Raw genomic sequence first — 27,107 nt, 5'->3', positions numbered from 1 at the left:
TGGAGATGAGAACTGCACACAGTTCTCCAAATGTGACCAAACAAACGTTTTATACAATTACAGCATCAGATGCAAACCACTACACCCAATGTTGTGACCGATGAAGGTCAGTGCTCCATTTGCTTTCCTTTCCATCTGAAACAATGGATATTTATTCGTACACAGCATTTGATCTACAAATATGATATGATGTTATAGAAAACTACCTCGCATACAATCCAGGATTCTATCCGTTACAGCACTGATACTCACTGCTGTATCAGTCGGCATGGAGATCACACCACTGTCACACACAGGTACTGTACAGCCCTTGCTACAAGTACATCTGAATCCAACGTGGGCGGCACGGTGGCACAGTGGTTAGCACTGCTACCTCACAGCGCCGGAGACCTGGGTTCAATTCCCGACTCAGGCGACTCCCCGTGTCAGCGTGGGTTTCCTCCGGGTGCTCCGGTTTCCTCCCACAGTCCAAAGATGTGCGGGTTAGGTGAATTGACCATGCTAAATTGCCCGTAGTGTTAGGTAAGGGGTAAATGTAGGGCTATGGGTGGGTTGCGCTTCGGCGTCGGTGTGGACTTGTTGGGCCGAAGGGCCTGTTTCCACACTAAGTCTAATCTAATCTAAATCTAAAAAAAAACACTTCTGTTGCCATTTTCAGGGAGTTGCTGACTTGCACCAAGATCCTTCCGTAGATCAATATCCCTCAGTATGCTGACTTCCTTCTTGAATTTGACATCATCTCACACTTGTCCAGAATAAACTCAATTTGCCATTTCTGTCTATCTCTCCGAATGTTCTGTAACCTCCTGCAGATTTTACTGAATCAGGGAAACAAGGGTTTTGTGGAAAAGGCAGGAAAGTAGAGTTGAACAGTATCAGATCAGCCATGATCTGACTGAAGGGCACAGTATACTCAATGGGCCAAATGGCCTCATTCACCTGCTACATCTCATGGTCTGAGCACAAACTCAGTATGTCCTGCATAATATTATGGGTTTCTGCTCACAAAACTCCTTTACAATGGGATTATTGGATATTTATTCGTACACAGCATTTGATCTACAAATATGATATGATGTTATAGAAAACTACCTCGCATACAATCCAGGATTCTATCCGTTACAGCACTGATACTCACTGCTGTATCAGTCGGCATGGAGATCACACCACTGTCACACACAGGTACTGTACAGCCCTTGCTACAAGTACATTCAGTGTCCTGACTGTAACCACATTGACATTCCCATCACTGGTTGGTGCCTACAATAGAATTCCTGCTAACGGTTGCTGCTTCTTGCTTATTCTCAGCTCCACTTTTCATATTCAGATCCACATGACTGTCTCATTAATGCATTAACCTCATCCTTCCTTCACAACTTGTTGGCGTTTTGCCTAGTCTGCCTATTGGGACGAGATTAGTTTGGGATATCTGCTCAGCATGGATGGATTAGACCGAAGGGCCTGTTTCCATGCTGTACATCTCATGACTCTAATGACTCTATCCCAACAACCCTTCAGTATTCACTTCCAGTGATGATCAATCATCAGCTACATCTCCGGAATGACAGTTCCATCATATCTGTTCACTGTCATTCCATCTGCCTTATGGCGAATGCAGGGAGTCATTCCGCAGTAGTGGGGGATTGAACAGATGGGTAGAGATTGCAGAGATAGGGAAGCTTACAGGGACTCGAGGATGTTAGTGTTAAACAGAGTTACATCTGGTCAAGAACGTCAGTGGGACAAAGGGGTTTGGGGATTGGAGGAATTTACAGAGATACAGGGAGCTGGATTAGATTCTGGAGATAGTGATAGGGATGGAGAAAGGAAGAGGTAGGCAGACTGAGAGGCACAGACAGGGGGCTGTTTCATCTAGGAGAGTATTGTGTATACTAACAGAGATATGGAAGGTTGTCGTGACTGAAGACGTTTATAAATATAAGGTGGCTTCTAGGCTCTGGAGGCTACATAGATCGGAAGGCAATGGGGAATGCCAGGTTACTGGGTTGGAGACAGTTACACAGATGGGGAGGGTTGTACAAATTGAAGGAGGTTCCTGTGGTCGCGAGGGGTATGGTGTCGGGAATGAGGGTGAAATTTAACAAGATAAAGATCAAAGAATTAGAGATGGACAAGGAGATTACAATTTTTTCACAGCTAAGGAAGGGTGAGCTGGAGAAGATTACATAGGTAGGGACCGATGGAGAGGTTAAAGATAAATACATTGACATGGAGGATGGTGTTGTTGGAAAGAGCTTACAGGGATAGACAGGACAGTCAGGGTTTACAGGGATGAAGGAATTGAGTATCTACTGCAGAAGTTTAGGAATTAGGATGTTAGGGATAGAAGAACCTGACAGAGACAGAGAGAATGGTGTGGAGATTCCAAACAGAGGAAGGATTATCTGGACTGGAGGATATTACAGAGATCACTAACACAGCATGGACCAGGATTGATGCCTGCTATCCCCTGTGCTGTCACATTGAGGACCAGTACAGCAGAGGTGAAATCGGGACCCTCACAAGATGGTGGGAATGAAGCCTAGAATGTTGCTGTTCCTTGCCCAGCTCTCTATCTATGTCCTGTCTTCCAGGTCTGAATACAGAAGTCTACCACCTCCACCTTGTGCTGTTTACTGTGAGTGATCTTACCGGCTGCAGGATTGACTGAAGGCTCCAGGTCTCCCTCTCTCTATCTCTCTCTCTCTCTCTGGCTGACCAACCAGCTTCAATGAGGTGATGGATGAGACAGGAGTTAGGAACATCCTGATTACCTGCATGAGACAGAAATAGACAGAATGGAAAATTCGACTGATGTAATGAGGATAACACATGCAGAGTGGTACTGCGTCCAACAGAGATCTCGAGAATCCCAGTCTTCATCCCTTGTCTGTGCTGCTGCGTCTCTCTGGAGTGGACAATTCTGTTGACTCAGGATCTCAGAGCATCTGTAAGAGGGAGAAATGCTGCCAGAGGCAGCAAATAGACTGACACAGCGAGGGATACCACATGGAGAGATACTGAGTGATACCACATTATTAGGCACTGTATTAACAGGGAATTGTTTGAATTTGTAACAAAGGCACTGGGATAATTGTGAGGGGATTCAACCTTCCTAACTCTTCATCTCTTTGGCGGTGGCTCACAGATGAGGCTGACTCTCTCCCACTCTCGTGGATGTGGGTGGGGGTGGGGGTCTGCAATTGGCTGTACAGACCGATGTGGCCTTCCACAGACTTTGTTACACTTGGGGCACAAGGTGGCCATGGGAAGGGGGTGGGTCTGGCGTTGGTGTGACAGTGCCCTCTTGTGCTGTTTTCTCCTGGATTCCTATTTTCCCCACAGCATGTCTCGTGGTGCTCGACACCTTCCCAATGCTCCTTCCCCACTTCGGACAGTCTTGGCCCAGGACTTAACAGATTTGATTAAGAGATGAAAAAAAAAACGATCAATTCTGAGAAGCCAGCATTTAGAAACTTGGACACATTTGTTAAAGAGATCGCTATGGATTCTGCTAGCAGGAGGAGTGCAGTAGGAAGAGGAAACATTGTCAGATGATAGGAACAGGGAGAATTGAAGGTTCTGGAGGTGGTGAGGGTGTTACAGAGAGAGGCAAAGTCCTGAACAATGTTACAATGCCAGTACGGATTGCTGCAGCTAGAGCTGTTTGCAGAGTTAGGGATGGAGATATGTATTCTCATTGATTCATTCGCGGCCTGAGGATGTCACCGGATGGACCAGCATACATTACCCCACTGCTAATTGCCTAGAGACAGCTCAGAGTCAGACACATTGCTGTGGGACTGGAGTCACATGTGAGCCAGACCAGGTAAGAATGCTAGATGTCCCTCCCTGAAGGACACACGTGAACAAGTTGATTTTTTCCAGAAAATCAACAATGTTTATACAGTGACCTCACTAATGTCCTGTACAGACACACCATGACATCCCAACTCCTACTCTCAATGCTCTGCCCAATGAAGGGTAACCATCCCAAACGCCTGCTTCACCAGCCTGTCTACCCATGACGCTACTTTCAAAAGACTGTGTATCTGCGTCCCTGGGTCACTGATTGACAAGGGCCCGAATGTTTACTTTACCAGTCCAGCCTGGTCTGTTTTACCACAATACAATATCTTGCATTTCTCCACCTGTTCTTTCTAACCTCACTGACCCAGCAGAACTGTTGATCCCTTTGTACTCTTCGATAACCCTCTTCACTGTCCACTTTATCACCAATTTCAGTCTCACTCCCAAACTTGGTAACCATGACTCCTGTATTATCATCCAAGCAGTCACACCTACACATAGGTATATAGGAACTGAAGGATTTAAAGAGATTACACAGACCTGGAGTGTTGTATGCAGAGGAGGAGATTAAACTGATAGGGATGGTTTTAGAGACTCAACAATGTTTGGAAATAATAGGGGTTGCCATGGCGATAGCAGGTTTCAACAATTCGGAGGATATAGGTCTGAAGGAGCTTTGTCTGTTAGCGATGGTACAGTAAAGGGAATTGTAGTGGCTTCCCTTTCATAGCAATCCATAAGCACTTACAATAGCCTGTTTGACATGTGCATTATCTCTCGACCATTCATCAGACAGCACTGCAAATACTTCACTGCCTCCGCCTACCAGCTTAGACTGAACTAGCATTACCCAGAAGACCTCAGGCCACTCTGTCTGTCTGTGCAATTTTCAAATGAAATACAGAGTTCCTTGACAGTAAAGTCACAGGTAGTCAGGGTAGCGAAGAAGGCACTTGGTATGCATTCCTTTACTGGTCAGAGTATTGAATACAGGAGTTGGGGGGTCATGTTGCGGCTGTACAGGACAGTGGTTAGGCCACTTTTGGAAGACTGCATGCAACTCTTTTCTACTTCCTATCGGAAGGATGTTGTGAAAATTGAAAGGGTTCAAAGAAGATTTACAAGGATGTTGCCAGGGTTGAGCTATAGGGAGAGTTGAACAGGCGATGGTTGTTTTCCCTGGAGAGTCGGAGGCTGAGGGGTGACCTTATTGGGGTTTATAAAATCAAGAGGGACATGGATAAGGTAAATAGACAGTGTTTCCCCTGGGGTGTGCGAGTCCAGAATTGTAGGGCAAGGTTTAGGGTGAGAGGAGAAAGATATTAAAGAGAACTAAGGGGCAACGTTTTCACGCAGAGGATAGGACATGTATGGAATGAGCTGCAGAGGAAGTGGTGGAGGCTAGTACAACTGCAACAGTTAAAAGGCATCTGGATGGATGTATGAATAGGAAGGATTTAGAGGGAGATGGGCCGGGTGCTGGCAGGTGGGACTATATTGGGTTGAGATATCTGATCTGCAGGATGGGACCGTGAATGTATTGTGGAACCTGGAGGATGTTATAATTTGAACTACAGGTAATTTTTGATTGGATCTTTCAGCCAATCTTACAGATGGTACAATTGCAACATTTAAGAAGTATTTGGATGGATATATGAATAGAAAGAGTTTGGAGGGACATCGGCCAGGTACAGGCAGGTGGGACTAGATTGAGTTGGGATATCCTGTCGGCATGGCCGGGTTTGACTGAAGGGTCTGTTTCCACGCTGTACATCTCTATGACTGTAAGATCGGCTGAATGGTCCAATCAAAAATTACCTGCGGTTCAATTCATAATATCCTCCAGGTTCCACAAGCCTTCCTCGGTCACATCTGCAGGTTCTATGAATTGCGCAACCTCCTGCAGGTCCCAAGTCCCTTCCTACATTTGTACCATCCTCCAGGTTCTGCAGCCCTTCATACCTCGTAACATGGCCCAGACTCTCCAACTCGTCCTTCCTCTGCAATGTTCCCTAGAAGGGCACTGGAGGATGGTGGGGGTTACAGAGATATGGAGGGACATCAGGATGGCAGGATTTTGCAGACATTAGGAATATAGGGACTTGAGGAGGTTTCACAGTTTATGAGTGTTGTAGGGTCTGGAGGAACTTACAAAGGTAGGCATAGTTTGAGATCGGAGGATTCTGCAGAAAACCTTTATGTGGTTAAAGGCAGAATTCTTAGCAGCGTGCAGGAACAAAGGGATCCTGTTTCCCTCAGGTTACCACCCAAGTTGACAGGGTGTTAAGAAGGCATATGGTGTATTGGCTTTCATTAGCAGTGGAATTGAGTTGAAAAGATGCGAGGTTTTGCTGCAGCTCTACAGAACCTCAGTTAGACCACACTTGGAATATTGTGAACAGTTCTGTTTGCTTCATTATAGGAAGGATGTGGAAGCTTTAAAGACAGTGCAGAGGAGATTGAACAGGATGCTGCCTGGACTGGAGGGCATGCCCATAGAAGGTAGGTTGTAGAAGCTGGGGCTTTTCTGATCAGAGCGAAGGAGGAAGAATGGTGACATGATAGAGGTGTACAAGGGAATGAGAGGCATAGATGGAGTGGATAACCAGAGACTATTTCCCATGGTGAAATGGCGATCACAAGGAGACATAAGTTTAAGGTAATTGGCGGTACGTTTAGCTTAGATATCAGAGGGATATGGGCCAGGTGCTGGCAGGTAGGACTAGATGGGGTTGGGATATCCTGTCGGCATGGACGGGACTGGTATGTTATTGACACAGTGTGGTGGGTGTGTGGAATGGACTGCCAGCCGTGGTAGATTCAGACACATTACACACATCTAAGCAACTCTTGGATAGGCACATCAATGACAGTAAAATGTAAGATATGCAGGTTAGATTCGTCTTCAGAGTAGGATAAAAGGTCAGCACAATATTGAGGGCTGAAGGGCTTGTACCGGAATGTGCTAATCCATGTTCTAAATAGCAAGGGTTATGATGGCAGCAAGAGGTTCCGGGAAGTGGGAGAGGATGTGATCTAAATGAAGTGACACAAATAGGAGGCGTTGCTAAGGTTGTATGAGGTAACAGAGACAGCAATGGTCTGATCTGGAGCAGATGTCCCAGACTGGGAGGGGTATGGGGACTGGAGGTGGTTTCACAGAGAGGAAGGGGCACAGAGCCACAGGAGGTTACAGAAATGTGGAGAGCTGGCGGGCCTACAGGAGTTCATGGAGATGGGAGGTTGGGAGGAATGGAGCAGTTTACAGGGATAAGGATAGTGGTATTTTACACAGACAGGAATGTTTCAGGTGAATGGAGCTGAGTACAGAGATAAAGTGGGTTGTACAGATTGGAAAAACAAATAGACATATGGAGGGTAGTCGTGACTGAAGATGTTTATAGATACAGGAAGGCTTAGGTTCTGCAGGTTATTTAGATAAAGAGGGTGTGGAATCAGACAGATTCTCCAAGTGACAAAGACAGCAATTTTGGTTGGAGACAGTTTCACAGATTAGGGAGCATTCGTAACCTCCTCCAGTTTAGTCAGAGTGGGAAGGGTTGTAGGGGAGGGAGACGTTTACACATGTAAGAGCTGGAGAAGATTATGGAAATGAGTAGATAAATGGAGACACTACAGCATGTTCCATTGACAGGGTGGGTGCTGGCAATGAAAAGATATCACACAGATAGTGGGTCTTGTAGGAACTGGATTGAAAGAGTCGCAGGCATTGGAATGACTTCTGCAGACTGGGAGTGTTACAGGGACTGAGAGGTTTGTAGGGTCTCCACAGATTGATGGTGTCTTTAAGAATAGAAGAGTTTATCTAGATACTGAAAGCTTAAACCCAATGCATGCAGTCTTCATTTCAAGACCAGAGCCTTATTATCCCACACCAGCCAAGGATCCCTAACCCTGCCAGCTTTTCCCTTTATCCCAATGGGGCAGACTGGTCCTGGATTCTTCAGATCACACTTTGAAAAGCCTCCCATTTGCCAGTTGTTTCTTTTCCTTCAAACAGACTCACCCAATCGATTAGAATCATAATGTGGAGGTGCCAGTGTTGGACAGGGGATGTACAAAGTTAAAAATCACCCAACACTCGGTTCCAGTCCAACCAGTTTATTTGAAAGCACTAGCTTTCAGAGCACTGCTCCTTCATCAGGTGGTTGTGAAGCACAATCCTAAGGCACAGAATATATAGCAACAGGATGGCAGGGTCATGGAATATAATATCAAACAAATTTAGTTGAAGCCTTTCATCTGTTACGGTGATCACCAGCGCTTCCAAAGCGAGTTGGATTATAACTGGGCATTGTGCAATTTTAAATTCACAGCATTGACGCTGGCCAGATCCTGCAGAATGGCCCCAAACCTGGCCCTGTTCCAGTTTTCCTCTTCAATCTGGGGACCTGCTGATCTTCCTTCATAACTATGTTAAAACAAAGACAGTTGTGGGCACTGGACCCAAAGTGCTCTCCGAATGACACTTCAGTCACTAACCCGGCCTCGTTTTCTGAGTTGGGGGGTGGGGTCCAGTGTCGCACCTGCCTGAGTAGAGTAGGGCCCTCTGCATATTGATTTAGCAACCTTTCTTGGACATATTTGAAAAATTGCACTCTGTCCGAGTCTGTTATACTCCAGGTGGCCCAGTCAATACAGGGAATATTAAAATCTCCAGCCTGTACTCCTCTATTATTCCTATAGTTATCTGCAATCCCTCTACACACGTGCTCCTCTGGTATCTGTTGGGTCTACTCAGTCTACAATACAGTCCCAACAAAGTGACCACCTCTCTTCTTTTTTCTAACTTCTAACCATGTGGAATTTTAAATGAATATATGTTTTAAAAATTAGAATTAACAATCCATAAATAAGTATTGATAAAAATCCAAACACTTGACCTTCAGAGAAAGACGACAGTTCACTTTCACGTGGTCTGCACGACATATCCACAGCAAAGTGTTTGCCTCTCAATGACCCTGTGAAATGGGCGAGCCAGCTGCTTAGCTCAAGGGCAGCAAGGGATGGGCAATAAAGGCTGGTCAGCCAGAGACACTCACATCCCAGACCGGATTTTTAAAAAATCCATTCAGATTGGTCCCAGCACAGTTCCAGTGGAACAATGTCCTGGCCAATCACATTGGTAGGATTATGGACAGGGCTTTTAACTGACAAAGAGGATGCTGGGACAGGCTTCAGGTGAAAGAAGCTTTCCAAATCCAAATAGAAAAGGTGAAGCAACAGAAAATGTGACCGAAGACAACAGAAAGGAACAGGATGGGCCAAAGTTTAACTAAAACTGTAGATCAGCAAAACCATTTGTGACAGGAAATTGTGGGAAAGAGTAAATTATGTTTTTTATTAATGGACAAAGTCTCTGCAACAAGGTAGATGGATTTGTGGCACAGAGATAAAAGAGATTTTGACACCAGAGAGATGTGGTTACAGGGCGAACAAAAGGTGGACATAAATATTCAATGTTTCGCAACATTGTGCAAATTCAGGCAAAATGGACAACGCTAGCAATAATGGGTAAGACGGGCATTACAGAGAAAGCATTTGGTCTCAGATCATGAAGTAGAGTCAGTCTGAATGTAACCTCTGGCTATTCCTTGTAAGGACACAAGCAGCAGAACAGTTTTAGACCACTGAACAGCATTCCCTTGCTCATCACTGCATTACACAGGAACTCATTGGAATTTTTAATAAAGGAATGGTGAACATTTATTGAAATTTCAATATTTGCAAAGTCTGGGACAGTCACACTGACAACAGTGATATTGGAAGAGGAGTTCAGAGAATTTTTTTCAGTATTTCTTAGAATAACACATTGTGCAACCGGCGAGGGACGTAACTGTCTCAGAGCGACTGTTGTGTGAGAAAGCTTAGTGAATGAGTTATGTCATTCTGGAGAGATCCTCAGGAAAATTGTGATAAAGTGCAGTTTAAAGAAAAATAAAGTTTTCAAGTAAATCACAGAAAGGACAAGCTACAAATAGAAACAAAAATAGCCAATTACATGGGTTTGAGAGGAAAAATGACCAAGGTAAATAGGCTACACAGACTGAAATATGGGTGTCTGGAAATGAACTGTGGAAAACATTTGAATGAACAGTGTAAAACACTCAACAAAAGGACATTCCATTAACAGACAAAAACTCAGCAAGAAATCCCCACCGGTCCCTCACTCAGGACAAAATGGATCATATTAGATTAGGAAGCTGAGAAGATCACCACAAAATACTTAAAATCCTCAAGTGAGAGTTTTAGAGTAAGTTTTAAAGGGATTGCAATGGGTCTGCTAGCAGGAGGAGGGCAATGGGAAGAGGAAACATTGTCAAGGTTTATTGATACGTTAGGAACAGGGAGAGATGAAGATGCTGGAGGTAGTGAGAGAGTTACAGAGAGTGGTCAGGGCCTGAACGGTGATACAAAGCCAGTACGAATTACTGCAGCTGGAGGGGTTTGCAGAGGTAGGGAGGGACATATTTATTTTTATTTATTCATTCATGGGATGTGGGTGTCACTGCCTGGACCAGCATTCTTTGACCCCATGCTAATTACCCAGAGATTGTTGGTGGATATATATACTTTCCTGGACTCAGGTGAAGTGCTGAATGACTGGCGGATCGCTAATGTGGTTCCTTTGTTCAAAAAGGACAGCAGGGATAGGCCAGGTAATTACAGAGCAGATAGTCTGACAGCAGGGGGAGGGAAATTATTGGAATGAATTATGAGGATGAATCCACACTTGCAAAGATAAGGATCAACTTGGTTTAGTCATCACAGATTTGGCAGAGGAAGATACTGTCTGAGGAATTCAGTTCAGGTTTTTGAAATTGTGCTTAAGTATATTGATGAAGGCAGTGCAGATGATGTGGGTTACATGGACTTGAATAAGTCCTTTGATAAGATGCAAAATGGAAGGTTGGTCCAAAAGGACTGGGTTCCAAGGCAGGTTGGCAAATTGGATGCAAAACTGGTGGGTAGAATACTTTCACCAACGGGTGTACACAGGGATCTGTGCAGGAACCATTGACCATTAATGACTCGGATGGGAAAGCAGAAGGTATCATTAGTAGGTTTGCAGATGATATGAAAGGTGAGGGTGTTATCCACAGTGAGGGGGATGGTCTCCGTCTGCTGTTCGATGTCGATCAGATGATAATCTAAGCAGAGTTCAGTTCTGATTGAAGTGAGGTAATACTCTGTGGGAGGTACGATAAGCGAAGGACAGACATAATGAATGGTAGGACTTTGCGGAGTACTGAGGAATACAGGGACCTTGGTGGACAAGTTCATAGATCCCTGAAGGTGTCAGCACAGGTTTACAGGGTGGGAAAGGCACCTCAACTGGGAGCGGGAGAGGGACCCACATCCTGCTGGGGTGAATTGCTAGAGATGCTTGAGAGGACATAACCTAGTCTGGCAGGGTGTTGGACCTTAAATAAACGTAAGGCCAGAAAGAAGATTGAGACTGGTACACGTGTTAAAGACAGCAATTTCAGCAGATAAGCCAGGCAAGAACATAGCAGGCAATGGGGGAAAACTGATGATTCAACTGCATTTATTTCAATACAAGGGGCCTGACAGCTAAGGAAGGTGAACTCAAGGCATGGATTGGAACATGGGACTGGGGTATTTTAGTTATTACAGAAACACAGCTGAGGGAGGGGCAGGACTGGCAGTTCATTGTTTCAAGGTAGAGATGCTCCAGGAAGGGGAGGCAACAGTGGACGTGTGGTGGTGGGTTTTGATTGCATGAATCATCCCAGCAGGACTTAGAGAGGATATTCCTGTGGGATCGCCCAGTGAAGCTAAGTTAGAACTGAGAAATAAGAATGGGTCATCACGTTGATACGATCTGACTGCTGACCCCGAATAATCCGTGGCAGACTGATGAACAAATGTATCGGGACATCTTAAATATCAACCATAATAATGGGGCTGTTATGGTAGGGTTTTTGAACTTTCCAAACCTAGACTGGGACTGCCAGTGTTCAGCATTTGCAAGGGAGGCATTTGGTAATTGTGTTCCAGGATCTCCCAATCAATATGTAAATGGCCTGAAAAGAGAAAGGGGCAAAACCTGACCTCCCCTTGGGAATCAAGGTAGGGAAGGGGACTGAGATGTGAGTGGCCAAGCATTTTGCCAAAGTAACCACAGTTCTCGTAGTTTGAAAACAGCTTTGGAAAAGGACAGGCCTGGTCCACAAGTGCAAGTTATAAAATGGAGCCTGACCAATCTTGATCGTATTAGCCAGGAACTTTCAAAATGTGATTGGGGAAGGGAATTATTTACAGGGAAAGGGAAGTTTGGCAAGTGAGAATATTTTTAAACTGATCGACCTGCGTCAGCATGTTCCTGTGTGTGTGCAGCTCAATGCTGACAGCATTCGGAAACACTGGCTGTCTATTGAGGGTCTGGTCAAGGAAAAGGGGGCACATGTCAGGTATAGCCAGCTGGATCAAGGGAATCCCTGAGGATATACAGGGGCTGTAGGAATACACTTTGAGTAGAAAACAGGAATGGAGAAAGGCTCAATGAAATAGCCTCAGCAGAGAAGGAAAGGGGAATCCAAAAGTGATTGTATCAGTATATTAAGAGTGCATAAGGAACTCAGGACAAAATAGTATCCATTAAAGATCAATGAGGCCATCGATGTGTGGAACTGCAGGATATTTGCTAAGATCCTAAACAATTTTTTCACTCCAGAACTTACTGAGGACAAAGACTGGGGAACTCAGGGAACAAGAGTAATGCATGAGACCACATTCGGAGTCCTCTGCAATTCCAGTCTCCCTGCTACAGGAAGGATATTGTGAAACTTGAAAGGGCTTAGAAAAGCTTTACAAGATATTTCCCGGGTTGTTGCTGAATAAGCTGGGGTTACTGTCACTGGAGAATCGGAGACTGAGTGATGACCTTACAGAGGCTTATATGAACATGAGCGGTATGAGCGGCATTGAGATTGCACAGACATTTGCGAGGCCTGTTCTCCAATACTCTGTGCAGTTCTGGTCGCCCAGTTATAGGGAGGATATTATTAAGCTGCAGGGGATTCAGAAGAGATTTACCAGGATATTGCTGGGTATGGAAGGCTTGGGTTCTGAAAAATGGCTGGATAGGCTGAGTCTTTTTTCACTGGAGCCTGGAGGTTGAGACATGATACTATAAAGGTTTATGAAAAAAATGAGGTATATAGATCCATTTAATGGTAGCTGCCTTTTCCGCAGGATGGGAGAGTCTCGAGAGGAGGGGCCACATTTTTAAGGTTAGCGGAGAGAGATGTTCAAAAAAAAGATATGGGGCAATTTGCTACACCGAGGGTGGTTTGAGTTTGGAATGAACTTCCTGAGAAAGGGGTTGATGTGGGTACAATTACAACACTTTAAAGATATTTGGATAAACAGGTGAATAGGGAAGGGTTGGAGTACTATGGGCCAGCAACAGGCAGCTGGGAAGAGTTGAGTTTTAGATGATGGTGGGTATCAGCTGAAGGGTCAGTTTCCATGCTGTCTGGCTCTATGACAAGAATATGGTTTTATTCCATTATTGAAGAAAGGATCAGGGCTGGGTCCACTGATGTGCATCATCTACATAAATGATTTGGTTGAAAATATAGAAGTGATTGTGCGTAAGTTTGTTGATGATCAAATTAATGGTGTAGTGGGCAGTAAATACGGTTATCAAAGGGGGTCTTGACCAACTGGGCCAGTGGACCAGACAATGAAAGATGGAGTTTAATTCAGGTGTTGGATTTTGTTAAGACAAACCATAGAGGACTAATACAGTTAATGGAAGGGCTCTGGCCAGGGTTGTCGAATAGAGAGAAAGAGAGAGAGAGAGAGAGAGACCAGGGGGTGCAAGTTTCATTGTTCTTCAGAAGTGGCATACCGGATGGACAGGGTGGGAAAAGCGACATTTGGCAAATTTGCCGTCATTGACAGATGAATCTTCGGGGTGGCCCTAAGAATGGTGAATAGCCAAGGGTAGGTGAGTCCAAAACTCGAGGATATAAACGGGACGTGAGAGAGCAAGGACTTGAAGGGGGAGCTGACGGGGAACATTATCCACAGAGGATGGTGCATAGATGGAACAGACTGCCTCAGGCACATGGGAGAAACAAGAACAATTACAGCATGGAACAGATATTTGGGAGGTACATTGAGAGCAGAAGGTTTGAAGAGATAAGGGCCAAATGCAGGCAAATGAGACTCATTCAGTTTAGGTAACATGGGCAGTATTGAGGAGTAGGACCACAGGTTCTGTTTCCGTGCTGTATCACTCTGTATCCAGTTAAAGAGGATTACAGTACCAAAATAAGGCATGTTGTGGACACTGAAGCAAGTTACAGCGATAGGGATGGTAGTCTGGAATGCAGTACATCTCAAATATGTGGAGGGACTATCGGGAAGGGAGGAGGTTACAGGGACAACTACTGTTATAGGAGTTAAAAATGACTGAAGATACTGGTGCACAAGCCATGCCACAGATACAGTGTTGCAGAGTAGTGAGTCTTAATACAGTGTTGGAGGGAGAACACAGAACAGAAAGATCCCAGGCAGCATTCACACCCTCTCGTGGGAGGCCTGCTTTCCCCTCTGTTGTCCTGATGCTCACTAAGACAGCACAGGCCTGGACTGATAACTCTGAACTCCCGATGCTGTCTCAGTGCAACATAAGTTAAAGTAGATGTGGTGATTGAGCATGGGGTGTGTCTATACTGTGCTCCCCATCAAGCACTGTATCTGTATCATGTATTGTTAGCCGATGTTTGCAGCCCTCCCATTGCTCCCTGCTCTGTGCACTGTGAGTGATCTTACCTCACTGCAGGATTTATTGAAGGCTCCAGATCTCCCTGCCCTTTGTCTCCCTGGCTGACCAACCATCTTCAATGAGGTGATGGATGAGACACACAGCAGTTGGGAAGTCTATTGATTCAGGAACCTCCTGAGTACCTACAGGAGACAGAGAAATAGACAGAATGGAAAATTAGACTGATTCAGTGAGGGTTACACAAGGAGAATGGAAATGAACCCCACAGATATCTAGAAAATCCCAAGCTCCATCCCTGGCCTGTGCTGTTGCGTCTCTCTGGAGTGGAGAATTCTGTTGGCTCAGGATCTGGAGTAGCTGCAAGAGCGAGAGACACTGACAGAGGCAGCAATTAGACCCTCACAGGGAGGGATACCACATGGAGAGAGACTAAGTGATATCACCGGAGTGCTGGAAGACTTCAGGATCACACAATCATGTTGGAAGAATGGGTTTAGCTTCATGTATCAGTGCTCAGGGATGAGCAATCAGTGAGCAGGTGAAGCGATGGCCTAGTAATATTATTGTTAGCGCATTTGTCCAAAACCTCAGCCAGTGCTCAGGGGAGGCAGGTTTGAATCCCATCATAAGATATGGTGGAATTTAAAATCAATAATTTTAAAAATAGCAATTAACAATCCATAAACAAATATGAAACCATTGCTGATGTACAAAAATTACAATCCCTTAGATTAGATTTTGTACAGTGTGGAAACAGGCCTTTTGACCCAACCTGTCCACACCATCCATCCAAAGATTAACCCACTCAGACCCTTCTCTCTCGACCAAATACACCTAACATCATGGGCAATTTAGCATTGCTAATTCGCCTGACTTGCACGGCTTTGGACTGTGGGAGGAAACCGGAGCATCCGGAGGCATTTCATGCAGACACAGGGAGAATGTGCAGACTCCACACAGCCACCTGGGGCTGGAATCGAACCTGGAACCCTGGTGCTGTGAGGCAGGAGAGCTAATCACTGAGCCACCGTGGCGTGCACTTCGCCTTTTGACAACGAGATCTGATCATCCTCACTTGGTCTACACGACATACCCACAGCAAGGTGTTTGCCTCTCAATTACCCTCTGAAATGGCCGAGCAAGCTACTCAGCTCATGGGCAGGTAGGGATAGGTAATAAAGGCTGGTCAGTCAGAGACACCCACATCCCCTACCTGATTTATAAAAAAATTTAATAGAATGGTCCCACTGGTATCGTGGTGGGCCCAGTGACCTGGGTCCTGGCCAATCATGTCAGTAGGTTTATGGACAGGGCTTTAAACTGACAGAGAGGATGCTGGGACAGGATCCAGATGAAAGGAATTTTCCAAATCCGAAGAGAAAAGGTGAAGCATCGGAACAACATGGGAATGTGACTGAAGGCAAGCAGGAAGGACCAGGAAGGGTCAGCGATTAACTAAAACTGTACATCAGTGAATAGGTTTGTGACAGGAAATTGTGGGAAAGAATAAATTATTTCATTTTTGAATGGATGAAGTCTTATCAATAAGGCAGATGGATTAGTGACACTGAGATAAAAAAAAAAGGTTTAGACACCAGAGAGATATGGTTACAGGGTGAACAAAAGGTGGACATAAATATTCAATGGATCACAACCTTGCGGAAACTCAGGCCAAGTGGGCAACGCTAACAATAATGGGTAAGAAAGGCATTACAGAGAAAGCATTTGGTCTCAGATCATGAGGAAGAATCAGTCTGAATGTAAATTCTGGCTACTACTTGCCAAGGACACAAGCAGCACAACAGTTTTAGACACTGAACAGTATTCCCTTGCTCATCACTGCATTACACAGGAACTCATTGGAATTTTTTAAACAAACACATTGCGATAATTTTGGGAAACATCAATATTCACAAAATGTGGGACAGTCACACTGACAACAGTGATATTGGAAGAGGAGTTTAGACAATTAGTTTTCACTGTTTCTTTGAATAACAAATTGTGCAACTGGCGAGGGACATAACTATCTCAGAGCGACCGTTGTGTGATGAAACTTCGTGAATGAGTAATGTCACCTGGAGAGATCCTCAGGGAAATTGTGATAAAGTGCAGCTTAAAGAAATATAAAGTTTTAAAGTGAATCACAGAAAGCACACGCTACAACTAGAAACAAAATTAGCCAATTACGTGAGTTTGAGAGGAGAACTGACCAAGGTAAACAGCCTAAACAGATTGAAACATGTGTCTGTAAATGAACAGTGGAAACCATTTAAAGGAGCAGTGTAAAACACTCAACAAAAGGACATTCCATTGAAACAGACAAATCCTCAGCAAGAAATTCCCATCGGTCCCTCACTCAAGTAAAAAGGATCATATTAGATTATCGGGCTTAGAGGATCACCGAAAAGTACTTAAAATCCTGAAGTGAGAGAATGTTTTAGCAGTAAGTTTTAAAGGGATTGCAAAGGGTCTGCTCGCAGGAGGAGGTCAGATGGAAGAGGGAATAATTGTCAAGGTTTTATGTCACAAAAGGAACCGGGAGAGCTGAAGGTGCTGGAGGTGGTGAGAGAGTTACACAGAGTGGTCAGGGTCTGAAGGGTGTTACAAAGCCAGTACAGATTGCTGCAGGTGGGAGGGATTTGCAGAGGTAGGGAGGGACATAGGTATTTTTATTTATTCATTCATGGGATGTGGGTGTCACTGCCTGGACCAGCATTCTTTGCCCCACTGCTAATTATCCAGAGTATAGCACAGAGTCAGCCATATTGCTGTGGGTCTGGTGTCCCGTGCAGGTCAGACCAGGTTAGAATGTCAGTTGTTCTTCTCTAAAGGATGTAAGTGAACCAGATGAGTACTTCCTACTGGTCAACAATGCTTTTATATACAGCCACAACATGACATCCCAACTCCTACTCTTATTGCTCTGCCCAAAGAAGGTAACCATCCCAAATGCCTGCTTCACCAGCCTGTCTACCTGTGACACCACTTACAAAGAGCTATCTACCTGCATCCCTGGGTCTCTGACTGACAACACCACCCAGGGCCCGAACACTAACTGTACAGGTCCCACCCTGGATTGTTTCATCAAAAAGGAACACTTCACATTTAGCTAATTAAACTCCATCTGCTATTCTTCAGCCCACTATCCCAGCAGTACTGTTAATCTTGTTGTATCTTGGATAAATTTCTTCACTGTCCACTTTACCAACAATTTCAGTGTCACTCAAAAAACGTACTTACCACAAAACCAATATTCCCATCCAAACCATTTATCCAAATGACAAACAACAGGGGACCAACTTCACCGCTGGTCACATGCCTCCAGTCAGAAAGACAACATGCCTCCCATTGCCCTCTGTCTCCCACCATCAAGCCCAATTTTGTATCCAGTTGACTAGCTCCTCCTGAATGCCATATCCTTTTACATTGATCTGAGCTTATTACCCATTTCCCAGACGGATCGTAGAACACAGAACAGTACAGCACAAGACCTTTCGGCCATGATGTCATGCCCACCTTTTACCCGACTGTAAGATCAAACTAACTGACATACCCTTCATTTTGCTCCCATCCATGTGCCTATCCAAGAGTCTGTTAAATGTCCCATTCCACCAATTCACCACTCTCTATTTAAAGGACCTACATCTGAAATCTCCTCTTACCCATCCTCCAATCACCTTACAATTATGCCCCCTGGTACCATGTATACCATGGGATAAAGAGGTCTCTCAATATTCACTCCATCTATGCCTCACACCACCTTGTTCACTTCTACCAAATCACACCACACCCTTCTTCACTCCAATGAGAAAAGCCTTAGCTCCCTCAACCTTTCTTCATAAGACATGCTCTCCAGAACAGGCAGCATTCTGGTAAATCTCTTCTTTACCCTCTCTCAAGCATCCACATCCTTCCTGTAATGAAGGGATCAAAACTGAACACAATATTCTAATTGGGATCTAAACAGGGCTGTATAGAGCTGCAGCATAACCTCACGGCTTTAAAAACTCAATCCCTCAGCTAATGAAAGCCGATACACCATATTCTTTCTTAACAACACTATCAGCTTGGTGACAAATTTGAGGGGATCTCTGGTCATGAAATCCAAGATCCATCTGTTGCTCCACACTATCCAGTATTCTGCCTTTATCCCTGTATTCTGCATTCAAGTCTCACCTTCCAAAATGCATCACTTCACACTTTTCCAGATTTGACTTTATCTGCCACTTCTCAGCCCAGCTCTACATCCTGTCAATGTCCCATTGCAATCTCCAGCAGACATCCACACTATTCACCACTCCACCAACCTTCGTCTCATTGGCAAAGTTACTAACCCACTCTTCCACTCACACATCCAAGTCATTCATAAAATCACCAAGAGCAGAGGTCCTGTAACCTCTCCGTGCAGAAAACCACTGGTCACCGAGCTCCAGGCTGAATGCTTTCCATCTGGCATCACCCTCTGTCTTCTATGGGCCAGGAATTCTGTATCCAGACAGACAGGTTTCCATGTATCCCATGCTCTGTACTTTCTCAATGAGCCATAAATGCATTTTGTCACATTCTCAAAGGATTCAATAAGAATTGTGAGGCATGACCTGTCCCTAACAAAGCCATGAGACTTTCTCTAATCAAACTATGGTTTTCCAAGGAATCATAAATCCCGTCTCCCAGAGTCCTCTCCAATAATCTGCACATCACAGAGAGAAGACTGACAGGTCTGTGATTCCCAGAATTATCTCCATTCCCTTTCTTGAACAACACATGGCTGATTCACCTAACCTGCTCATCTTTGGGTTGTGGGTGGAAACCGGAGCACCCGGAGGAAACCCATGCAGACATGGAGAGAATGTGCAAACTCCACACAGACAGTCACCTGGGGCTGGAATTGTAATCGCGTCCCTGGTGCTGTGAGGCAGCAGTGCTAACCACTGAGCCACCGTACTGCCCCATGTAACTCTCTAGAGCCCTGCTTCGGATCTTTGGTTCCTCAACCTTAAGTCAGCTTCCTTCTTCCTCTTGACTAGATGTTGTACATCCATTGGAACCTTGTTAAATGCTTTGCTGAAGTCCATGTAGACAACGCTGACTGCTCTGCCTTCATCTATCTCTTGGCCACCTCCTCGAAGAGTCAATCCAGTTTGTGAAATACGGTTTCCCACTCACAAAGCCATGCTGAATATCTCTAATCAGCCCTTGCCTTTCCAAATATATGTAGCTCCTTTCTCTCAGAATCTCCTCCAACAACTTACCCAGCACTGGCTCACTGCGCTGTGATTTCCTGGCTTTTCCCTGCAGACCTAAAGTGATGGAATAGCATTAGCCGCCCTCCACTCTTCCGGTAACTCATTGTGTCTGATGATAATATAAATATCTCTGTTAGGGACACCGCAATCTCTTCCCTAGCTTCCCATGAATATTCAAGGATAGACCTAATGAGCTACTGAGGATTAATTAACCTTTATTTGTTTTAAGATTCCAACACTTTTTCTTCTCTGTTGAGGATTCTTTACAAGACATCACTATTTATTTCCCCAAGTTCCCGAGCTTCCATGTCTTTCTCCACAGTAAATTCTGACAAGACTATTTTGTCTAACATCTCACCCACCTCCTGATAGTTAAGGGGCCCGATTCTCTACCAGGTTACTCTTTAGCCCTTATTGAAACTTGTGTAAAGGTTTCTGAAAATTTAAATAAACCGTATCTTCGGTACAGCCAGTCCTACACCCGTATCTATCCTGCCATTTATACTCACACCAATAAAAATACAATCCTACAGGCTCAAAGCAACATTCTCTTTTTATTAAGTGTGTTTCTAAGGGTCCAGTTATTGTTCACTGACATATCCTTTCAAACACATTCCAGCTCCCGACCTACTATCAGGCCAACACTGTTTGGTTTCAGACTGGCAGCAGAAAGGGTTATGGGAGTTCGTGTTTAACAAACTGAAAAAGGGAGCTTACAGGTTCAACAGGTAATAGATGTTTTGGAAATAAGGAGGGTCATGGGGACTGAAGGACATTATGGAGATAGGGAGTGATGTGGGGACTGAATGAGATTATAGACATAAAGAGTGCAGTGGTGACTGAAGAACATCATGGAGGTAGGGAGTGCTGTGGGGTCTGAAAGGGGACAAAGAGATCGGGAGGGCTGTTGGGCCTGAACGCAGTTGCACAGATCAGGAGGATCATGGGAATTGAAGGAGGTTACTCTGAATGGGAGGGTCGTTTGGTCAGGGTGAGATTATGGAGATAGGGAGGGTCGTGGGGCCTTTTGGAGGTTATGGAATTAGGGAGGTTTTGGGGAAGGGTTCAGGTTACATGGATGGGAAGAGTCGTGGGGACTGAAGGAGCTTATGGAGATAGGGAGGTCTGTGGGGACTGAAGGAGGTTATATAGAGAGTAAGCTTATAGAGAACCACAGGAAAGAAGAGCAGATATCGTCCATTTGACCACAGAGTCGGTCCCACCATTCAATATGATCAGGACAGATATCTAACCCAGTACAGTGTTCTTGCTTTCACATCTTAATCTGATATTATAGTGACTACTGGCATTCAGTGATACAGCGGGCTGTAGTCACTGGGACGGGGGTAGGGGGGTGGGGAGAGTCTTACAGAGAGTGGGAGGGTTGTGGAAGCTGGGACAGGTGACAGATACAGGGAATGTTTTAGGAATGGGAGGACTTTACAGGGATTTGGAGGAATGCAGGGATGGGACGTGGTAACAATCACAGGGAGGATTTTGAGAGCTCGATCTGAGACAGGTACAGCTGAGAACAGAAGTGAGTCAAACAGTCAGGACAGGCAGGGACAAGGTAGGACTAATAAATTAAACTGCATTTATTTCAATGCAAGGGGCCTAACAGGGAAGGCAGATGAACTCAGGGCATGGTTAGGAACATGGGACTGGGATCTCATAGCAATTACAGAAACATGACTCAGGGATGGGCAGGACTGGCAGCTTAATGTTCCTGGATACAAATGCTACAGGAAGGATAGAAAGGGTGGCAAGAGAGGAGGGGGAGTGGTATTTTTGATAAGGGATATCATTATAGCGGTTCTGAGGGAGGATATTCCCAGAAATACATCCAGGGAAGTTATTTGGGTGGAACCGAGAAATAAGAAAGGGATGATCACCTTATTAGGATTGTATTACAGACCCCCCAATAGTCAGAGGGAAATTGCCAAACAAACTTGTAAGGCGATCTCAGCTATCTGTACGAATAATAGGGTAGGTATGGTCGGGGATTTTAACTTTCCAAACATTGACTGGGACTGCCATAGTGTTAAAGGTTTAGATGGAGAGGAATTTCTTACGTGTGTACAAGACAATTTTCTGATTCAGTATGTGGATGTACCTACTAGAGAAGGTGCAAAAATTGACCTACTCTTAGGAAATAAGGCAGGACAGGTGACTGAGGTGTCAGTGGGGGAGCACTTTGGGGCCAGCGACAATAATTCTGTTTGTTTTAAAATAGTGATGGAAAAGGATAGACCAGATCTAAAAGTTGATGTTCTAAATTGGAGAAAGGCCAATATTGACGGTATTAGGCAAGGACTTTTGAAAGCTGATTGGAGGCAGATGTTCGCAGCTAAAGGGACAGCTGGAAAATGGGAAGCCTTCAGAAAATGAGATAACAAGACTCCAGAGAAAGTATATTCCTGTCAGGGTGAAAGGGAAGGCTGGTAGGTATAGGGAATTCTGGATGACTAAAGAAATTGAGTGTTTGGTTCAGAAAAGGAAGGAAGCAAATGTCAGGCATAGACAGGATCGATCGGGGGAATCCTTAGAAGAGTATAAAGGAAGTAGGAGTATACTTAAGAGGGAAATCAGGAGGGCAAAACGCGGACATGAGATAGGGCTGACAAATAGAATTAAGGAGAATGCAAAGGGTTTTTACAAATATATTAAGGAAAAAAGGGTAACTCGGGAGAGAATAGGGCCCCACAAAGATCAGCAAGGCGGCCTTTGTGTGTAGCCGCAGGAAATGGTGGAGATACTAAATGAATATTTTGCATCAGTATTTATTGTGGAAAAGGATATGGAAGATATAGACCGCAGAGAAATAGATGGTGACACCTTGCGAAATGCCCAGATTACCGAGGAGGAAGTGCTGGATGTCTTGAAACGGTTAAAAGTAGATAAAGCCCCAGGACCTGACCAGGTGTACCCGAGAACTCTGTGGGAAGCTAGAGAAGTGATTGCTGGGCCTCTTGCTGAGATATTTTTATCATCGATAGTCACAGGTGAGGTGTCAGAAGACTGGAGGTTGGCAAAAGTGGTGCCACTGTTTAAGGAGGTGGGTAAAGACAAGCCAGGGAACTATAGACCGGTGAGCCTGAACTCAGTGGTGGGCAAGTTGTTGGAGGGAATCCTGATGGACAAGATGCACATATATTTGGAAAGGCAAGGACTGATTAGGAATAGTCGACATGGCTTTGTGCGTGGGAAATCATGTCTCATAAACTTAATTGAGTTTTTTGAAGAAGCAACAAAGAAGATTGAGGAGGGCAGAGTGACAGATGTGATCTATATGGACTTCAGTGAGGCATTCGACAAGGTTCCCCATGGGAGACTGATTAGCAAGGTTAGAACTCATGGAATACAGGGAGAACTAGCCATTTGGATACAGAACTGGCTCAAAGGTAAAAGACAGAGAGTGGTGGTGGAGGGTTGTTTTTCAGACTGGAGGCCAGTGACCAGAGCGGTGCCACAAGGATCAGTGCTGGGCCCTCTTCTGTTTGTCATTTACATAAATGATCTGGATGCGAGCAAAAGATGTATAGTTAGTAAGTTTACATATGACACCAAAATTGGAAGTGTAGTGGACAGCGAAGAAGGTTGCAACAGGATCTGGACCAGATGGGCCAATGGGCTAAGTGGCAGATGGAGTTTAATTCAGATTAATGCGATGTGCTGCATTTTGGGAAAGCAACTCTTAGCAGGGCTTATTCATGTAATGGTAAGTTCCAAGGGAGTTTTGCTGACCAATGAGACCTTGGAGTGCAAGTTCACAGCTCCTTGAAAGTAGAGTCGCACGTAGATAGGATAGTGAAGGCGGCATTTGGTATGCTTCCCTTTATTGGTCAGAGTATTGAGTACAGGAGTTGGGAGGTCATGTTGCGGCCATACAAAACATTGGTTAGGCCACTGTTGGAATGCTTTGTGCAATTCCGGTCTCCTTCCTGTCAGAAAGATGTCGTGAAACTTGAAAGGGTTCAGAAAAGATTGACAAGGATGTTGCCAGGGTTGGAGGATTTGAGCTACAGAGAGAGGCTGAACAGGCTGGGGCGGTTTTCCCTGGAGGTTCGGAGGCTGAGGGGTGACCTTACAGTGGTTTACAAAATTATGAGGGGTTTGGACAGGATAGGATAAATAGACAAAGCCTTTTCCCTGGGGACAGGGAGTCCAGAATTAGAGGGCATAGATTTAGTTTGAGAGAGGAAAGGTGTAAAAGATACCTCAGGGGCAACCTTTTCAAGCAGAGGGTGGTAAGTGTATGGAACGAGCTGCCAGAGGATGTGGTGGAGGATGGTACAATTGCAACATTTAAGAGGCAATTGGATGGGTATATGAATGGGAAGGGTTTGGAAGAATATGGGCCAAGTGCTGGCAGGTGGGACTAGATTGGATTGGGATATCTGGTCGGAATGGACGGGTTGGACCGAAGGGTCTGTTTCCGTGCTCTACATCTCTATGACTGTATCACTCGTGGAGGTTATAGAAATAAACTGCGTGGTCGCGTCTGGAGGAGATTAAAGGTATAAAGGTTTGTAGTTACTGAAGGAAATTACATCAGTCGGGACCAGCACAGTTTACAGAGACTGAGTGTGTCTTAGAGACAGGAAGAGTATATAGTCATCAATAGAAATGCAGAGACTAATTTATGAGAGAAGCAGGGCCACTCTGCTTTGTGCCCAGAGACAAGGAAGAGTCTAACAAGGAGGAGGTTACGAAGGTACAGAGCTTTTTTGTTGTCATGACGGGAAGGTTACAGAGATCATGAAGGTAGTAGGAGTTCAACAAAGTCACAAAGACAGGGAGGTTTTTCAGGTCTGGAAAGGACTACACTGACAGGGATGGCTTAAGGAACTGAAGAGTTAATTTTCTTCAGTTAAGGAGAGATGTGACAGAACCCAGGATTAAAGGCAAAGGCAGAAACTTGGAGAGTTTTACTGATATGAGGAGCTTACAGGGATAAGCAGGATTGTAGGGGCTGATAAAGATAGCGGAAGTGGTATCCATGAAACAGACAGTGGAGAAGCTGGCAGACATAGGGAGGGTTCTGTTGAACAGATGAATTGACAGACAAGATGGTGATAATGAAGCCAGAGAATGTTCTCATGTTCCTTTCCCAGCATTGTTCCTACATCATGCCCTCAGGGTCTGAATTAAAGCCCATGAACTCCTCCCTGAGCTGTTTACTGTGAGTGATCTTACCGGCTGCAGGATTTACTGAAGGCTCCAGATCTCACTCTCCATCTCTCTCTGGCTGACCAACCAGCTTCAATGTGGTGATGGACGAGAAGGAATTGGGAATTCTGCTGAGTCAGGGACATCAGGAATACCTACAGGAGACAGAAGTAGACAGAATGGGAAATTAGACTAATGCAATGAAGGTTACACAATGGAGAATGGCACTGAGTCCCACAGAGATATGGAAATTCCCTTCTCCATCCATGGCCTGTGCAGTTGCTTCCCTCTGGAGTGGGGAATGCTGTTGGCTCAGGATCTGGAGTAACTGCAAGAGTGAGAGACACTGACAGAGGCAGCCAATAGACCCACACAGTGAGGGATATCACATGGAGAGAGACTGAGTGATATCAGCAGAGTGCTGGAAGGTGTCAGGATCACACAATGGTATCATCAGAAGTGGTTCTGACCAGTGAGCACTGCTCCCAGTACTCAGGGAGGACTGAGCTATTTTATTGGGATAGGCTCCTCTGGTACCAGGATTATGCAGTGTGCTATAAACGGACACAGATGAGGAGAGGGACAGGTCTGAGGTGAATGGAAATTCCCAAGTCCAAAGAGAAAAGTTGAAATATTGGAACACCATGGAGATGTGGATGAAGACCAACAGAAAGAAACATTAAGGGACTGAGTTTAATTAAAATACAACATTGTCAAATAGATTTGTGACAGGAAATTATTGGTTAAAATAAAGTAAATGCCATTTCCGCCCCTCACAATTCCTCATACAACACAAGTGACATCACTTCCGCCCCTCACACCATTGCTGATGTCACACACTCAGTGACCTCCACGCCCCCCCCACTGCCCGTGTTTGCCACCACTTCTGTCCCCACCAACACCACTCACCTGCATTCTGCTGACACCGCTCCCAAGTCCCACCGTCACCATCCCCGCTCCCAGGTCCCACCGTCACCATCCCCGCTCCCAGAACCCTGAGGGGAACACCACCCCTGTTCATGACTCCATCCCCATCCCCCCTAACACCACACCCACTCCAGTTACAGGCACCGTCCCCTCCCCCAGCACCACACCTACGCCTGGTCCCAGCTCCCACTCCTGCCGAATTTTCACCATTCCCCCTGACCTCCCCCTCACTGAGGACGAGTGATCAGTCCTCAGCAAAGGCCTCATCTTTATCCTCCTCCGTCCAAACATCAATTAATTTAATACACGCCGTGATATCGAACACTCCTTCCACTGCCTCCGCCTCAAAGCTTATTTTGACAATGAACACTCCCACCTATTTTCTGAGAACCCCTTTTCCGGCCTCCAATACACTCCATCCACCTGGACACCCCGCGCTGGCCTATTACCTGCCTTCGATCTCTTCATTTCCAACTTCCACCGACACATTAACCGCCTCAACCTATCTACCCCCTCCCCCACTCAAACCTCTCACCCTCACAACGTGCAGCCCTCCACTCCCTCTGCTCCAATCCCAACCTCACCATCAAACCAGCAGATAAAGGGGGTGCAGAGGTAGTCTGACACACTGACCTCTACACCGCTGAAACCATGATGTCAACTCAAACATACCTCCCCCTACCACCCCCTCTACCATGACCCACCTCCCATCACCAAACCGTCATCTCCTAGAGCATACAGAACCTCATCACCTCAGGAGGAGATCTCCCACCCACAGCTTCCAACCTCATTGTCCGGGATCCCCCACTGCCCGGTTCTACCTCCTGCCCACGATCCACAAGCCTGACCACCCTGGCCGACCCATTGTCTCAGCATGCTCCTGCCCCACTGAACTCATGTCTTCCTACCTCGACATTGTCCTATACCCCAGTCCAGGAACTACCCACATTCGTTCGAGAAACCACCCACACCCTCCACTCCTCCAACACTTCCGTTTCCTTGGCCCCCAATGCCTCATCTTCACAATGAATATCTAATCCCTCTACACCTCCATCCACCATGACCAGGACCTCCAAGCCCTCCGTTTCTTCCTCTCCCGACGTCCACAACAGTACCCTTCCACCGACACTCTCATTCGTTTGGCTGAACTTGTCCTCACCCTTAACAATTTT

At 45.4% G+C, this 27,107-nt stretch overlaps 1 long non-coding RNA gene across 1 annotated transcript in view; it reads right to left on the bottom strand.

Moving 5' to 3' along the window:
* Positions 1 to 2,656: 2,656 nt before the first annotated feature.
* Positions 2,657 to 27,107, bottom strand: part of LOC132810745 (uncharacterized) — a 52,735-nt gene continuing 28,284 nt past the window's right edge. The window contains exons 3-5 of the long non-coding RNA XR_009643064.1: positions 25,036 to 25,163; positions 14,641 to 14,775; positions 2,657 to 2,774 (exon numbers count right to left, since the gene is read on the bottom strand). This is a non-coding gene — a long non-coding RNA (uncharacterized LOC132810745). The remainder of the gene's footprint in view (positions 2,775 to 14,640; positions 14,776 to 25,035; positions 25,164 to 27,107) is intronic.

Source organism: Hemiscyllium ocellatum, unplaced genomic scaffold (genome assembly GCF_020745735.1).
Source record: "Hemiscyllium ocellatum isolate sHemOce1 unplaced genomic scaffold, sHemOce1.pat.X.cur. scaffold_1865_pat_ctg1, whole genome shotgun sequence".
Lineage (NCBI taxonomy): Eukaryota > Metazoa > Chordata > Chondrichthyes > Orectolobiformes > Hemiscylliidae > Hemiscyllium > Hemiscyllium ocellatum.
The sequence above is the reverse complement of the archived record's forward strand: the minus strand, read 5'-3'. Positions and strand labels throughout refer to the sequence as shown.